The sequence below is a fragment of the Lycium ferocissimum genome, chromosome 9 (genome assembly GCF_029784015.1).
Source record: "Lycium ferocissimum isolate CSIRO_LF1 chromosome 9, AGI_CSIRO_Lferr_CH_V1, whole genome shotgun sequence".
Lineage (NCBI taxonomy): Eukaryota > Viridiplantae > Streptophyta > Magnoliopsida > Solanales > Solanaceae > Lycium > Lycium ferocissimum.
The window spans coordinates 20,054,594-20,070,994 of NC_081350.1; the positions used below are offsets into that span (position 1 = coordinate 20,054,594).

Consider the following 16,401-nt stretch of genomic DNA (forward strand, 5'->3'; position numbering starts at 1 on the left):
AGAAAAAGAACACAAATCTTTATTTACACCCACAAAAGCTTAAAGGGGTATTAAAATTTACAATCACACTGATCAACATACCTAAATATTATTAAATGGACCAAACTATGATCCCATAAATTCCTTTCTACGTGACATTCTTGAGGGATGAGCATATCTAGCTGAAAATGACCTATAAAGATTATCAGGCTCTACTCTCCCTGCTGATCCTTCATCAAAATTCTGCATATATGTTTCTGCATCATATACACAAGAACAATTATTATTATTATTGAAGCTTTTCTTCTTGTACATTTTAATTCTCCTCCAAAATGCTAGCCACCTTGGTGATGAAGATGCACCATCACACGATTCTCTATGCAAATAATTTTTCCCTAGCCTCACACTCTTGCTTCTTGTTTTGTTCCAATTCCCTTTCCCAATTATGTGCATTTTGTTTTCTCCAATAATCTTCAATTAGATTTGAGAATGTTTGCCTACCTTCAACAAAGTCTAGGCATTTTATAGATAGGGAACTTTGAGACTCTCATGGGATGTTCCCTCTTTGCCTTTTTTATTGATAAAAGAAAATTGTAAACTAGTGGTGTGTAGACCTTCTTTAAGGATAATTAAAAGGGTACATAACTAACCTATAGATGGTTTAGATAATTCATCCAATCACGTAGATGGTTAAACATAGACGGAAATTTAAAAGCAAACAAAACAAAGTAAAAAGAATGCTGGAAAAAGAAAAAGAGTGACACTCTTCTTGATCAAGCAGTTCGAGAAGAACTAAATAGCTCTCTGTTCGAGTGGTGTTTTACCCCTAACCACAACTCATTTGCTGATTCTTCAACATTAGTCGGTTCGGACGGTTTAGGGTTCCTCAACTCTTTTTTTTTAAAAAAAGGAATTAAAAAAAAAAAGGAGGAGCATAAACTTGGATGAATAATTTTTTTTTATCTATTTCATTTTTCAAAGTGTATTTATCAATCAATTTGTTTGTTGATTCAGGAAAGAACCTTATTTTTGGAATTGGTTCTTGTTTGTACAGAGATATACAAGTAGGTAGCTTTTCACTTTTAACGTGACACTCTCTTTGATTTAAGTATATTATGTTACGTCTTTTAAGATTGTTATACACCACTTAAGAAATATATTTAATATTATTAAATCATAAATATATCAATTTAAACTACTCCGTATCATTAATCTCTCACTTAAACCTTTTATTTAATTATCACTCCATTAATTGGAGTAATAAGGGTAAATTTGAAAAGGTAATGACATGACACAGGCTTTTTTTTTTTTTTTTAAAACAAATTCAGTTTGTTAAAATAATTATATATGGGACCGAAAGAGGTGTAGTTTTAACAATTAAAGAATGGAATTTCATTAAAATAATACATATGTTCCATCCTACGAACATGGTGTAGTTAAGATTGTCAAAGATTGGTCTCATGTTTAGTCCACCTAGGTATTTTCAGATTATTTGTTTGGTAAGATATCTTTTTATGATACCAATAATTTATCTAACTAGGAAAATGATTGCCACATACCTATGATTTTATATTTTTGTGTCACAAAAGTAGGATGATGAAGAGGGTTTCATGTGACTATGCCCCTGCCTTTTGTTCTATTTCCTAATTGGCTAGACAAAAAATATCTACATTTATCAGATTGTTATGGGTGTCAGGGTGTGGATATTCGATGCTTAAATTTTGAATGAATTGATTTATGCTTTTTTAACAAAAAGAAACAAACAGGTTAATTAACTAGTTTTAACTTGAAGCAAGATCTAAAAAGTTGCTACAAAATAGTCATGTCATGATTAGGAGCACTAACCAGTGGTCGATTGGAACGTGGAAAGATAGGTAAAGACATTGAGCCGAAAGACTTTCTTCCTGTTCAATTTTTTAACTCCATACAAGGCTATATCATATTATTTCTTCTAGATTAGGAATTAGGATTAATCATTGCTAATCTTTTGCTTGAAACACTAGATATTCTCTTGGGTTTTTTGTGTGAATGTGGTTTGATCTCATGACCTTCAGCTTTAGGTTGTGAATGAGAAATGGACTTTGTCCCATGTAGGAAAAAGAAAAGGAATTTGTTGGGTATCAATAGAAAAACACTTCTACTCTAGCTTAAAGAGTTGGGAAGAAGATAAGTCATCGTGTCATAATCGTTGCTCGCTCGTTTTTGGCTTCAGCCTCCTCCTCCTCCTCCTTTGCATTTTAAGTGTTGTAAAAATTACAATATCCTAGAAAAAATATTATCAAACTACACATATTACCTCCCTAAAAGTAAATAATCAATAAACATTATTAGAAGGATGTTCAAATGAAATTCATCCTCAAGAACTTTTAATAATAAAAGATTGATAATTTGAGAGACATCGAACTAATGCATGAAGACAAATAGAAAGTGAAGATATAAATTTCGATTGTCTAGCTATTTCCAGAAGAATGTTAAAATGATATTCATCCTCACGATATTTTCATTTTTCAATTAGTAATTACACAATACAATGGCTCATTATTTGAATTACTTCGAATCTCCATATTTCTATATATGAATTGAGCTTTTATTATTCATTATTTAAGGAATTTGGGGGTCAACAACACTAATTAGGGTATTGACACATGAACTTGGTAGGAACTATTGAGCGAGCCTCAAGTAATGAGCGTTAGGCGTTCAGTCGGACACTTGAGGCGTAAGCCTCACAGAACTAAGATCCACACTTATCTCAAGCCGTTTTGCAAGTGCACTGCCCAGAAACAAGTCTTGGGCGACCTCATAAAAGCCTTATTAAATAGTTTGATTATCAAAAGCTCCTTTTGACTCGATTAGGTGTCAAATTTTTAACTTTGATGATTGACATATCAGTACGTTTTTTCTTTTTTAAAGTTTGAGAAGCTCTTGACTAACACAGATGCAAAAATTAATACAAAAAGAGGATGTTGGAAGCCACTCTAAATATCAGAGCCAGGTTTCGATCCTGGGACCTGTGGGTTATGGGCCCACCACGCTTCCGCTGCGCCACTCTGATTAGTTGTTGGATGTTCACATCAACCGTTATTTATCCTTCTTGATACTGCCCTCTAACTGATTACCTGTCAATATATTTGGTGGAGTGTTTTTCTTCCTCAGTTTCATGGTTAGATCAGATGTTTAATACACTGTCATTGAAAATTATAAATTGAATGAAATTGTCATTTTGCTGATTTGATCCAAGTATATATATGAGGTAATTCTCTTTCTTATCTTGAATGACAGTCATGTCGTTTTCCAAAGAAAGGAGAAGGATTCTTGCATCTATTCCAATATTTACGTTTCTCTTAAAAAAAATAAAAATAGAAAAGATAAAGCAGCTACCGCTTACTTCCAATTTTTGTATAGCCGAAGAATATAATCATCAACATAAATATTTTGCCCTTCAAGGGTATTTTTGCCCCTTGAATCAATTACATTCACAAGAGATTAAATTCAAATAAATCACATCGATAATAGAATAATAGGTTTTCGATCAAAAGTTTAAATTTTTAACTAGTTAATGGACCAATCCACATATTTCAAAACAAGTTTGTACACGTTTTCATTTTCTATACGTGTTTTATCCCGAAATTGGATAATAAGTTAAATTTGTAAATGAGGTATAGGATATGTGGCACTTTAATCTATTCTTTGATGAACAAAAGGTATACGCGTATATTTTTGCTTATGAAAAGGCTTAAGTATGAGTTGGTATGCTAATGATTGAGTAAAGATATTGGGGATTATATATTTAAGCTAAGATTTTATCTATATTCCGTGCAATGTTGAATGGAGCGATTCAATGAACTAGTTAAGCTGTCAATCGGACCAAAATCAGAAGAAATCAAAGCGAGAAAGAGTTTTTATATAAATATTCAAAGTACAAAGCTCTTGGATCTGAAAAGCCAACCCTAAAAAATGAGGGAATGACCTCTATTTATAGTTTTCCTCTATGGGCCCTCTATACATCATGGAGCCCCTTTTAGATAAAGAAAACCTAATATGGATAAGGTTGGGTCGTGCGGTCGACACCGTACGTCGAGAGCGGTGGCAGCAAGATTACCACACGTGGCGGGCGAATAGCGATTATCCGACCAACGGCCACGACCACGATGGACATGAAGAAACCGGACTAACGGCCACGATCGATTCCCGTTTATGTTTGGGACCGGCAAATGGCCACGCGACTTGGTCACGCGAGATTCCTAGGACCAACTACTACTGGTCGAACCGGCACGACGACTTTAATCAAAGCTTCTTCGGCTCAAGCGCTGTCGTTTGCCTTCTTTCCTTTATTGCTCCGGTTCTCGCCGGACAAACGTTGTTCGTTTCTCAGATACAGATAGTCCCCACACTTTCCGAGACAAGGTCGTGCGGAGTAACGGGAAGTGGATGATTCACGAAACTTGGGTGATCCCGTTGGCTCGTTCTTATATTCTTGTTTTGGCAAGGGAACGCTTGTCACCTCTTTTTGCCGTTTGCCACGTGTCGCACCGAATGGCCAAGCTCGCAACCGCCATTACGCACGTCCTTTCAAATCACGTCTTCATTAATTACGGACACGTGGCGCTCGCCGATTGGTCGGGATTTGTAACCGCCGCAACCCAACGCATATATATAGCCTTCAACGTCCTTCCTTCTTCATTTTACTTTCTCCCCTCTCTCGCTTTTACCTCACTTTCTTAACTTCTTAACTTCGCTCTCTTCATCATCCTTCTTCCCATTGTTGATTTCATCACTTTAACACCCATATTTGCTGTTTAAATCTGTTTGCAAAGACCCATTCCTCTCAAGTGTTGTTTCCCTGATAGAAGTGTTACTCATCCTTCCACTTTGCTTGATTTTCTTTACTTCGCTGCTTCCATCTTCTTATCTTCTTCCCCTTATCAAATTTTTAACCTCTCTCACCCATTACAAATGTCTACCAATACTGAAACCACCTCCCAGGATATTCCCTCGGTTTCCTCCCAAGGAGCCGAACCGGTATCTCAGCCGAAGGGAAAAAATGTGGCCGAGCCTACGGCTTTAGATATAGTGCCGATCAAACCCAACTTCAATAAAGAGTTTGAAGCGAAAGCCTTCGTTGGTTTCGGATAGAGGGTATGACGTAAGGCGATACCCCTCTTCCATCACCGAGGATAAGCTCGATCGTGTCCGATCGACCGCGGATGGGATAACCATCCGGTGCAAGTGTTTGCTCGGGCGGGATGAATCAATTACCGACCACCGGGAGGGTTTTTTATATGTTTACACTTACCCCTTCACGCTCAAGCTCGAACCCGCACCGATCCGGTCGTATTGGAGATGTCGACCTATAATGTGACCTTGCACAAATTGGTCCGATAATCTGGAGACTTCGTAGCTTGCCTCCGGTTGTTGGCCAACAATGCCAAGAAACCCTTCACGATGACACATCGATCCGCCTTTATTCCCCAAGACGATTAGGGAGGCGTAATAAAGTTAGCCAAGCGAGGCCGGGAATTCGATCTTCTAAAAAATGGACGAAGATAGAGACCGGGCCGGTTAGAGCGCTCGTTCGGCGAGGACCTCGAATATTATCCCGGAGGAATACATGCCCTTCCCGAAAAAATGAAATGACAACCGTAAGTTCCTCGATCCCAACTTCGTTAATCTATTCTCATTTTCCTTAATTTAATCCTTCGCGCTTACGTTCCCCCTTTTCTTCTCAATAGCCGTGGCATGGATACCCCGGTCATCCGTATGAACGAGTGGGTCGAAGCGCTCCTCGACCAGCGTTATTACACACGAAGAGTTGACATGGGGAATCCTGGCTCGCGGTCGATGGATTGCTCAAAATCACGGTAACACCGCTTTGAGTTCGGGTATTACGTACTGTCTACCTTTCTTTAATTTGAACGTTATCCATAACCCCTTCGATTTTAGGTTTACCGAAGGGTTCGGTGTATCCGGACCCGGGGCAACGAGAAGGTGCCGACACCGGCATTCGATTCGGTCGGGTCATCCGAGTGTGCGCCGCCAAAAACGAAGGAAAACCTCGGATGAAGGAGACAAACCAAGAAAAAGGGCAAGGCGGGTCGTCCGGTCTCTGAGAGATGAAGAAGAGTCCGATGTGATCATTCGTAGGGTCGGCGTGGCCCCCACGCTGAGTCGGTCCCGCAGGAGGAAGCTGCCGGTTCCACCCCTTGACCGAGGAAGGACTCCTCGCTTTCGCTCATCTACCGAGGTGGGAAAGAAATACTTACCCAACGGCCTCTTGGGTACTGAAGTTTGTTGATATTACGGTGAAGCCTCTCCGAGGAGATTCGCAAAGACCACCGAGATCCGGTACCGAGTCGACTTTTCGAAACCGGGACAAGAGTCGAGTCCGCACCGGGTACCGAAGCACCGGGAGGATACCCCGGTTCATTTCTCGAGGACCCCGCGTCGGGTTTGAAGCCTCTCTTACTGCCGGGGCCGCCGGTGCCGTTCACCACACCCCACCGCTTCTCCGAGGTCAGATAATTTGAATGACATATTTTTGGACACTCCTCCTACGACCGGGGAGGCTGCTGGTTTTGGTCATCTTCCCATCTCTCGGGTCACGAGGGCAGCTAATCAATCCACCGAAACCGGTGCGAGGGAAAGCCTAGTGTGCGTTCGGCTCTGGCGTGGAACCTAGGAGAACCAGATCGGCAGTAATTTCTGTTCCTGAAGATTACAGTTTCTTATCTAGTCCGGTGGGAGTGGAAAGCTACTTAAGGCCCCTCGTCTCGGACTCGGACAAAAGGAAAATGGCCGGAATCCCTGGCGAGCCTCGATTAACGAAGGCATGCACGCGGGCACCGGGTAAGCCTTTCAGCCCATGCTTTGTATAACTTGATGCGAGTTTCTGGTTTTTTGTTTAACATCTTTGCTTTTTTGACAGAGTGTGGTGCTTGTTAACGAGGCCTTCATCCGGGCCCAACAAGAGGTTGATGACTTGGGGGGCAGGGTGGACGCCCAAGGTCAAGAAACGGAGAAATTCCGACATCTTTTGCAAGTAAGGGAAGATGGTGAGTCGAGCAGTGTCCCTCGCAAACCTTCAGCTCGAGCTTGATGCAACGAAGGCTGAGAACCTTCGGCTAAAGGATGAGTTAGCCGGGGTTGTGGAGAGGAACCGACTTCTGGAGGAAGAGAAAATTGGTCTTAGTCAAGACAACACTCGGTTCTCTTCCAAGCTGAGTGAGCTCGAAACCACCATTTCCCAACTCCGAGGGGAACTCGACTCGGTTAAGTCTGATGCCACCAATTTGGCCGAGAGGCACCGACGGCTCGAATCCGAGAGTGCTAAATATGAGGAGAGAATGAGGGTGTTTGAGCAAAAAGCCGAAGACAGGGCTCGGATATGCGATGAACTAAGAACCAGACTCGGGGAGACGGTCGAGGCCAATGATATACTTAAAACTGAGCTTGAATCGGCCAATCAATACCGGAGTATCCTCGACGAAGAGAGGAATGAGTTCTTGGTTAAGCTGGCCCGGGCTGAAGCCGATTTGGCAGAAGCCTTGAAAAATGTGGAAGCTGTCGAAGCCTATTCCACGGTTGTAGTGGAGCATGAGCGGTGGAGATCTCGGAGGATCACCTCGTAAAGCGAGCGTGGCTTTACCGATCTCCCACCCCTTATTCTAGAGGTTAGAAGAACCGAGGAAGAAGCAAAAGAGTTTCGACTCCGACTCGAAGACTCGAACGGACGGAGTCCGACATTCCCCCGGCTCGATCATACCGGATAGGCTAGGGCTTGTACTCCCTTTGTTTTGTCTTTATAGCACTTTGAACTTTCCCAAATTTCAAGTGTAAAAAATTTGTATATATAAAAAGCGTATCCTTTCTGTTGACCATTCTTTTGTTTGAATGTTTGTTATGATTCTTGTCCAAACTGCCGGTCTTTTCCGAGGATAAGTGAACATCGGAGTCGCTTTCGGACTTGTTCGATTTAGAGTTTTCATCTCATCCGGTATGATTTTTTCGGGAGTCGAATAGAGAAGTTTGCCCGCGGGACTTATTTATGCTTTGTGAATTCAGACGTCTCCGAATCACGTTAGGCATTTTTAGGGCCGATATTTTATGGCTATTCCTTTATTTTTTATTAGGTTCGGGCACCCGAATCTCGCTAAACAAATTCGGGGTAGCGGCCCCATTCGGGGGTATTAAGATTTAGGCTCGGTTTGCTATAACCTTGTTACCTTTGCCGTATTTCGACTGTAATGTCCGGAATCGAATATACGGATAAAATGGTGTCCGATTTTCGAGGCAAAGTGCTTTACTAGGAAGATAAATCCGAAATGTAATAATTTGATTTTTCAATAAACTTCAAGTACTTGTACATCATGTGAGGACTTTATCCGTTTCCTTCTGTTTTTTGCCGTGGCAAATTCTAAGTGGACACGATTCACTCTGATCGTTTGGTCCTTACACCAAAACCTAATACAGAAGGTCCGGCATTGGTTCCTTCCATAGTGAATATTAGGGGGACACGATTCGCTTTCGATCGTTTTGGTCCTTACATCGGAACGTACTACCGGTAATCCGGTCCACAAGATCCGCCGGTATCCGTCGTTGAACTTCTTCCGTTTCTGACTAGTCGGAATAAACCGAGACGTGGGTGTCATGGCCCCTTAGTGCTTATTCGAACTGTGAAGTCGGGTAAGCACTATTAAGCCCCCGGTCGTAGGGTGTTGCCTTGAATATCCGGTATTTATACTCCTATTTTAGTAACACGTTGTACTTGTTGCCTCATTAAAAACCTTGTCGGAAAACCCATTTGGGACAAAACCGAGCCAAGGAAAAGAGTGCAACACGTGTTTTACACTTTCCAGCAAGTTAACCATGTATAGGCACTCGACTCCTCGCAAAAAAAGAAAAGGTAAGTGAATAAAATAAAAGGGTCCATACCTCAACAAAGTAGTATCTCTTCAAATGAGCCACATTCCAGCCTGTTGCGCAACGTTGCCGTCCATGGATTCAGCGAATAGGACCACTTGCTCCGTTATCTCGGTCACCTTGTATGTCCCTTCCGATTCGGGCCCGTTTTCCTCTCGTTGGGGTTCTTGGTGTTCAAGGTAACTTTCCGAAGCACCAAGTCCCCAATTTGAAAATGTCGGAAGTTAGCTCTCGAAGATAGTACCTTTCCGTCCTCTCGTTTCCGGGGTGCAATACGGATTAGCGCGTTCGCGTAGCTCATCCGTGAGATCGAGTTTACGGCCATGGCCTCCCCTCGTTTGATTCCTCGGTGGTGTAATTGAGCCGAGACCGGCTCTCCGACTTCTACGGGAATGAGAGCTTCGGTCCCGTAGACCAACGAGAAGGGTGTTTCCTCCGTACTCAATTTTTAATGTGGTTCGTAAGCCCGCAAGACCTCCGTGTATTTCCCTCGGGTGCTTTGACGTTTCAAGTCTCTTTCTCAGATTCTGAATTATTGTTTTGTTCGTAGATTCCGCTTGTCCGTTCGCGCACGGGTGATATGGAGTTGACATAATTTTCTTGATCTTCAATCCTTCAAGGAAATTATTAACTTTGCCACCAACGAACTGGGGGCCGTTGTCACAAGTGATCTCGGCCGGGATGCCGAACCGACAAATAATGTGGTCCTAAATGAAGTCAATAACTTCCTACTCTCGTATTTTCTCGAAGGCCTGTGCTTCAACCCATTTTGAGAAAGCGGGCCTTACCTGGTGCCCATGGCAACGGACCAACAATGTCCATTCCCCATTTCATGAAGGGCCAGGGTGATATCCGCCATGCGCATGGCTCCTGGCCGGTGAATCATCGGGGCATGTCTTTGACATCCGTCATATTTCCGGACAAAATTCTTCGCATCTTCCTCCATCCGGTTCCAGTAGTAACAGGCTCTAATGATTTTCCGGACCAAGGCTTCCTCACCGGAGTGATTGCCACAAGTCCCCGTGTCCTCTCTCATCACGTATTCGGTTTCGCCGGGGGCCTAAACATTTGGCCAAAGGACCGAAGAAAGACCGTCGGTATGCGCGGCCATCTACCAGGCAGAAACGTGTTGTTTTAGCCCTTAGTGACCGCGATTCCTTTGGGTCATTGGGGAGCTTTCCATCTTGCAAATAGTCGATGTATTTGTTGCACCAATCCCAAGTTAAACCCATCGTGTTTATCTCAACATGCCCGTTATCTATTGCCGAGTTCATCAAGTGCACCACGGTCCGGGGGTTAATTTCTTCCCCTTCGACCGAAGATCCCAAAGCCGGCCACGCATCGGCCTCAGCTTCGCTTCCTCCTCGATACATCTTCGCATGGTCCATTCTTTAAATCGGTAAAGTATGACCTGGACCGCTTTCAAGATACCTTTGCATTCGTTCATCCTTGACTTCGAAAGACGCCATTCACACTGGTTAACAACTGAGAGAATCGCATTTTGCTTCGATTACTTCGGCCCCGATACGGAAAGTTAATTCGGTCTCCGCAATCATAGCCTCATACCGGCTTCATTGTTAGTTAATTTAAGCGGTCTTCTAATGGATTGCCGGATTGCATCTCCGGCGGGGGTTTTAAGGGCGATTCCAAGCCGGAACCTCTAAGGTTCGAGGCTCCGTGTGTGTAATGACCAAATACCGAGGCTTTCCCGGTGTTAGCAGGAGTTCATACTCAACCTCGGGGATCATGGCCGGGTGAAGTACGCACAAAGTCGGCTAAGATTTGTGACTTGATGGTGTCCGAGGCTTATATTCAATGTCATATCCGCTTATCTCTCAGCCCATTTAGTTAGCACCGCCCGATAATTCGGTTTTATGCAAGATGTTCTTTAAAGGATAAGTGGTCACTACACATATCGGGTGGCATTGAAAGTAAGGCTTGAGTTTTCTAGAAGCGCTTAGCAGTGCTAATGCCAATTTTTTAAAGTGGGGATAACGGGTCTCCGCATCCCCCAAGGTCCTACTCACATAATAAATGGGAACTTGTGTACCTGATTCTTCTCGGACCAAAACTCCACTTACCGCAACCTCGGACACGGCAAGGTAGAGAAAAAGCTGCTCGTCCACTTTCGGTGTATGCAACAAAGGAGGGCTGGACAAGTACTCTTTTAGTTCTTGTAAGGCTTTCTGGCACTCGGGTGTCCATGTGAAGTCGTTCTTCTTTCCCCGAGTAAGGAGAAGAAACGGTGGCTCTTGTACGAAGATCTTGATATGAACCGGCTCGGTCCGCTATCCTCCGTAAGCCTGCGCTCCTTTGACGTTGTTTACCACCTCGATATCCTCGATTGCTTTGATCTTGTCCGGATTAATCTCGATTCCCCGATTTGACACCATGAAATCGAGGAATTTACCCGACCGGACACCGAAAGCACACTTCTCCGGATTGAGCTTCATATTATATCTTCGGAGTACGTCAAAGGTTTCCTGCAAATGTTTTAAATAGTCCTCTCGTTTCCGAGGACTTAACAACCATGTCATCAATATAGACTTCCATCATTTTTCCTATTTGTTCTTCGAACATCCCGTTAACTAGGCGTTGATAGGTTGCCCCGCATTTTTTAATCCGAAAGGCATGACATTATAGCAATAAGTCCCGTATCGAGGTAATGTAAGATGTTTTCTCTTGATCCTCGGGTGCATCGAATTTGGTTGTATCAGTAAGCATCGAGAAAAACTTAACATCTCGTGCCCGGCCGTCGCATCGAATCATTCTATCGATGTGGGGCATCGAAAACGAATCCTTCAGGCATGCTTTGTTTAGATCCTTATAATCAACGCACATTCGAAATTTATTACCTTTTTTCGGCACCACCACTACGTTAGCCAGCCAATCCGAGTATTTTACTTCCCGAATAGAGCCTATTTTTAAAAGTTTTGTTACCTCATCCTTCACGAAGGCATGCTTTGACTCTGTTATAGACTTCCGTTTTTGCTTCACCGGGGGAAATCTCCCGTCGAGACTAAGCTTATGAGTTGTTACTTCAGGCGGCTTTGTCGTATCTATATGCGACCGTGCAAAACAATCGGCATTAGCTTGAAAGAAATTTAATTAACTTGTTCCCGAGCTCCGAGGTTAACCGTGCCCGGGTATACCTTTCTGTCCGGTAGATATTCGAACAAGACGACTTGCTCCGGCTCTCCTCTACGTAGATTTTGTCACATCCGACTCATCCGGCGAAGACGAATGATCTAGGTATGTTGAAGTCGTCCTCTTCGTGCCCGGATCTAATCTCTTTTGCTCCGTTCCGCCGGACCCGTTCGCGTAATTGCTATTTGGAATCCTTGTCCCCGATGATCCTTCCTTTTGATCCGGCTTTTTGAGTAGGGGCGATGATTCTTCGACCGCAAACATCTCTCTTGCTACGGTGTTGTTCTCCCGTGATATTTTTACCCCTAGGAGTCGGGAACTTCGGTGATGTACGTGTCGACCCCGCTTTGACTCTCATGCTATGTATCCACGGCCTACCCAAAGAATGCGTTGTATTTCATATCCCCTTCGATTACATAGAACACGGTCTGCCGGATGGTGCCGTCGATGTTGACCGGGCAAGGAAATCTCACCCTTCGTAGTTTCACTCGCCATATCAACCCATCGAGCAACCAAGACTCACAGGACGATTTATCCGGTCGAGTAGCCTTAATTGTTCAACCACTTCTCCTTTGGATGATGTTGGCCGAGCTACCCGGGTCAATTAGAATACGTTTAATTTGAGACTTAAAGACGAGAATAGAAATTCACCAACGCATCATTGTGCGGTTGAATGATGCCTTCGCATCCTCGTTCTTCGAAAGTGACGGGAGCCCTCGGGTATACAATCCTCAGTTGCGCTTTTCACGAACGGTAAAACCTTGGCGCGCTTCATTACCGGCCCTCTAGGTATCCGTACCCCGATTATCATGTTGATTATATGTTGAGGCTTACCGGTTCAACCCGTTTGCTCGACTCCCTCTCCTCGTAGCCGGGTCTTTGCCCGCTCACTCGGGGAATTCACGGCGGTGCCCATTTTTCAAGAAACGAGCCACCTCTTTCTTGGTTGGCGGCATGAGGCCCGATCAGCTTGCGGATCGTGAGTTCCATGGTATTCACGGATCATGTTCGGTCCCGTTGGCCGGATCCGACCTCAATGGTCTCGGCCACCTTGCTTCTAGAATACGACGATGGCCGAGACAAGGTCCGTTGTCGACACTAAAGTTATATTCCATATCCTTGGTGGGTCCCATTAGTTCTTCGAACTTCCGCATCACTTCTAAACGACAACCCTCGGCTATTTGATGGACACTCGGTTCTTCTATCTTCTCGCCGGAGAATTGACCGGACGACTCGACTTCTCCGGTCCGAAGTTTGTTTTCTCTGATTGAGGATACGGCCGGTCTCTTTCCCTCGATGGCCGTATCTCCGGGTCATAATTTCTTCTAGACCTTTCTGATCCTTTGCTTGGGTTTACCGGACCCGGAGAAAGTTCGAGCTGATCATCCTCCACTCGAATCTTGGGGCTCGTGCTCGTTATGCACGTCCGTGCTGGCGTCATGACCCTCGTATTCCGATGAAATTTTCCTTTAGTTTGAACAAAGCCGTCGAACTTCGGGGATTAAGCCCTTTGGTGAATGCTTGTGCAGCCCATTCTTCCGGAACCGGAGGGAGTTCCATCCGTTCCCTTTGAAAACGATTGACGAACTCCCGTAGTAACTCGTCATCCCTTTGGGCTATCCGAAAATATCCGCCTTACGGGCTTGGACCTTTTTGGGCTCCCGGCCGCAGGCAGCACAGAACGCATCCGCGGCATTTCGAAACATGATCGAATGTCGGCCAGATGGTCATACCAAGTTAATGCCCTTGGATGTTGTTTCCCCCAAACTTTTTCAAAGAACACGGGACTCAATTTCGTCTTCTTCAACATCGTTGCCCTTTATAACACAAGTGTGCGAGGTTACGTGTTCCCCGAGGATCCGTTGTGCCATCATACTTCGAATGTCTCGCATCTTCGAACCTTTTCGGGATCAACTTAGAGCCGCGTTTGGAGGAAAAGGCCTACGGATATATCTCTTCGAATCGGGTCCCTTCGTAATGGGTGGAGCCGAAGACCGGGGTCCACCGAGAGTTATAGGTCTCGACCCTTTCTCGGTTGAGTCCACCCGCTTTGCTAACGTCTCGAGCATTCTTCATACCTCGGCCGACGAACCGTGCCTCCGGACCCATTGCTTTCCATCATCCCAGCTTCTTTCCGGGGTTCGGCAACACCCTTATTCTTCTTTCCTCGAGTCATTTCATCCTTCTCGCTGCGCAATTGGGCTATCGCAACTCCTCGGCACAAAGAATAAGCACTTTCTTTGTTCTGCAACATTTCAAAAATAAGACGCAAGTTAATATCCTGCGGGACATACGGCACTTTTCCGCTATGTCTCGGGTCAAAGTGACAGAATTGAAAGTGATTTGAAGGATGGCGGGGTCGGCCGAGCGGCGTTCTCCTAGTTCCGCCATTTTATCGGTACGAGGCCCTCCTCGAATCGACAGACCTCGGGCCGATGGGATTTCCATTGGTAACTCGTAGCCCGATGTTATCGTTTTCGGCCACAATCTGGGTGAACGTGACCATTCTCCACCGTTTGCCATTTTGTCCGTTTTCGCTTCCGGGCAAAACGTCGCCTTTTTCGGAGGCATCACCCAGTTGAAAAACACAACAACCGATCGAACAAGAGTCATCCTAATACAGCACGGCTCTATCGCACGATCTAAGATTCAAAGAAAGAAAGCTTTAACGGTCCCTTGAACGACCTCGCGTTTATAGATGTGGTGCGCCACACACCGATAAACAAAACTCTACTAGACACGGTCCGTAGACATTCCGAGGACAAACCGCGCTCTCGGTACCACTTCCCGCCACGACTCCAACCCCGCAGCCGTGACCGGCGCCCCGAGATTGCACCCGAGCAATACCTATCCAATCAATCATAACGCATATACGACCATAAATATATACGCCGTCTCAATCTATATCAAACTATTTCAAACACATCTCGCGCGACGTGTACCGTACGTATATATATAATTATATCAAAAGCCAACCGGAGCTATCAAATGGCACAACGGCCCCAAAACATATACAAAATGCACGCCAACAGGGGTCATAAATAAGATCATGCAATCACATCTGAACCCAAGAGGGCACACACACCCACAAATACGTCCTTACCGAGACCTCTAAACGGACCAACAAAAACATAGGGCGGACGGGGGCCCCGCTCGTGCCCCGAGCAAATATATATATATATACATATCGAACAAAATATATATACCAAAAGTGTAAGCCCGAAATGAGAAGAGCACTCCAAACGGCGGTACAGGTGTCTGGGCGGAGGATCACCAAACCGTGCGTCCGTACCGCGGGCATGAAACGCGACCCCGAAGAAAGGAGCGGGTCGCACGAAATATGTGCGGAAGGTATGCACGCAATATTACGAGGAACAAATCGAGACATAAACAAAATAGTGGTAAAGTAAGTACAAATCCACTATATCAAAATGTTTAATTTTCAAAAATATAAGTCACGTAGGGTACGGCACAAGAACATGGTCGCTCGCCCGTCAATGGCGCCATAACACGACGTAACACCGTAAAGTTTCAAATCTCCATATTCCGTCTCATACTATAACCGACGCATAACGCCATACACACCATAACATCGTATATAAGTGGAACCCGACCTCTCTTTGACGCCCAGAGCTCGGTGAACCATAAACACAAGATAACTCGTAGTATATCAAAGTGCGCACGATATGGTAACCACTTCCGGACTCGGCGAAAGAGATAACGAGAAGGTACGAGTAGAGTCGTGCAGTCATATGTATAAAATCATTATCATAAACTCAAACATAAGTAAAATGGTCATACTTGAAAATCGAATCATAGTCATAACAAATTCTTTCCAAAGTTCTCCAATTACATAAAAAGAAGTCACGGGACCCACGAACGAAATATTGACCCGAGTCGGGCCCGCCTATTGAAAACATACTCATTATACATCATGCGACTCCTATAAAATTCTTTGGAGCAATCCGAGCCTTTATACGAAAGATATGGCATTCGAGATTACTAAATTTTAAAGTGAACCCTTTATGCAAAGTTCGGAAAGCGATTGTTTCAAAGACATAATGGTTCATATTTCATCAATCATGCACAGGAGTGTAAGTAATATATATAAGGATCATAACATGCTCGGATTTCGAATCTTAGAATTTTCCTTAAGGCTTATAATCCCAGCCTATTGAAAAACTAAGGCTTTGTCTTCAAAGAAGGAAGGTTGCTTTACATACCTCGCACGTACCCCAAGATAGCCAATCTAAAGTCAATCCCAATCTACGCCTCGGGCTCCCCAAGGGTCTACAAATACGCCAACGAATACCAAACATTAGCTAAGGGCACTTAAGCCATCCATTCCAACTATTTATT

The 16,401-nt window shown here is 44.2% G+C and overlaps 1 long non-coding RNA gene and 1 other non-coding gene across 2 annotated transcripts in view; one reads left to right on the forward strand and one right to left on the reverse strand.

Annotated features, from left to right (window-relative positions):
• Positions 1-2,959: 2,959 nt before the first annotated feature.
• TRNAM-CAU (transfer RNA methionine (anticodon CAU)) lies at positions 2,960-3,031 on the reverse strand. The gene has a single exon. It is a non-coding gene; the product is annotated as a tRNA-Met (tRNA).
• A 176-nt stretch (positions 3,032-3,207) lies between these two features.
• Positions 3,208-16,401, forward strand: part of LOC132029831 (uncharacterized) — a 41,732-nt gene continuing 28,538 nt past the window's right edge. Inside the window, exon 1 of the long non-coding RNA XR_009407945.1 lies at positions 3,208-3,229. This is a non-coding gene — a long non-coding RNA (uncharacterized LOC132029831). The remainder of the gene's footprint in view (positions 3,230-16,401) is intronic.